Here is a 1,847-nt window from a genome sequence, read left to right as displayed (position 1 = left end):
TTTGCAATCTACTCATCTGACAAAGGGCTAATATCCAGAATCTACAAAGAACTCAAACAAATATACAAGAAAAAAACAAACAACCCCATCAAAAAGTGGGCAAAGCATATGAACAGACACTTCTCAAAAGAAGACATTCATACAGCCAACAGACACATGAAAAAATGCTCATCATCACTTGCCATCAGAGAAATGCAAATCAAAATTACAATGTGATACCATCTCACATCAGTTAGAATGGCAATCATTAAAAAATCAGGAAACAACAGGTGCTGGAGAGGATGTGGAGAAATAGGAACACGTTTACACTGTTGGTGGGACTGTAAACTAGTTCAACCATTATGGAAGACAGTGTGGCGATTCCTCAAGGATCTAGAACTAGAAATACCATTGGACCCAGCCATCTCATTACTAGGTATATATCCAAACGATTATAAATCATGCTGCTATAAAGACACATGTACACATGTTTATTGCAGCACTACTCACAATAGCAAAGACTTGGAATCAATCCAAATGTCCATCAGTGACAGACTGGATTAAGAAAATGTGGCACATGTACACCATGGAGTACTATGCAGCCATAAAAAAGGATGAGTTTGTGTCTTTTGTAGGGATATGGATGCAGCTGGAAACCATCATTCTCAGCAAACTATCACAAGAACAGAAAACCAAACACTGCATGTTCTCATTCATAGGTGAGAACTGAACAATGAGATCACTTGGACTCTGGAAGGGGAACATCGGAGCCTATTGTGGAGCCTATTGTGGGTAGTGGGTAGTGGGGAGGGATAGCGTTATGAAATATACCTAATGTAAATGATGAGTTAATGGGTGCAGCACACCAACATGGCACATGTATACATATGTAACAAACCTGCACGTTGTGCACATGTACCCTAGAACTTAAAATATAACAATAAAAAATTTTTAAAAATTTGAAAAGAAAAGAAAAGAAAAGAAAATTCTGCCCTTCAAATGATGCTGTTAAGAAATTGAAAATATAAGCCATAATCATGGAAAAATATTTATGAAATACTATATATAACTAATAGAAGTCTTATATCTAAGCTATACAAAGAAGTCTTAAACTCAAAAGAAGAAAATAAAATCCAATTGAATAACAGACAAAAGCTTTGAACAGAAATTTCAGGAAATAATTAAAATTAAGATCATGGAAAGATGATTAGCACCATTAAGCATTAGGGAAATGCAAATTAAAACCACAATGAGATCCCACTGAAAAGGTTAAAAATAAAAATGATTGACAATACCAAGTGCTCAGAAGGATTTGAAGCAGGTGAAAATCTCACAAAAGGCTGGTGGGAATGCCAAATGATAGACCCAGTTTGAAAACAGTTTGCCAGTTCCTTTAAAATGTACGGATATACTTACCAAATGATTTAGCAATGCCACTCATAAGTATTTACCCTAAGTAAATAAAAACTTATGTCCTTCTGTTCATGCAAGAACTGTGTGTAAATCATATGGGTTTCTTTCAGCCTCCAACTGAAAATAATTCACATATCTATCCATTGGTAAATGGATAATCAAAATCCATAGAATAGATTACCACTCTGTAATAAAAGTGAATGAACTACTGATACATTAATTAATCTCAAAATTATTATTCTAAGTGAAGGAAGCCTGATACAAAAGGCATACTGATGATTCCATTTACGTGATATTTTGAGAAAAGGCAAAACTCTGGGGACAAAAAATAGTTTAGTCATTACCAAGAACTAGGGATGGAGAAAGAGATATACTACAAAGGGGCAGGAGGGTGTATATATACTTTTCTATGAAAACATATTTCCATTATATAGAATTATATATATATATATATA

This window comes from Rhinopithecus bieti, unplaced genomic scaffold (assembly GCF_001698545.2).
Source record: "Rhinopithecus bieti isolate Rb0 unplaced genomic scaffold, ASM169854v2 scaffold_18126, whole genome shotgun sequence".
In the NCBI taxonomy this organism is placed as follows: Eukaryota; Metazoa; Chordata; class Mammalia; order Primates; family Cercopithecidae; genus Rhinopithecus; species Rhinopithecus bieti.
This window is presented reverse-complemented; position numbering follows the sequence as displayed.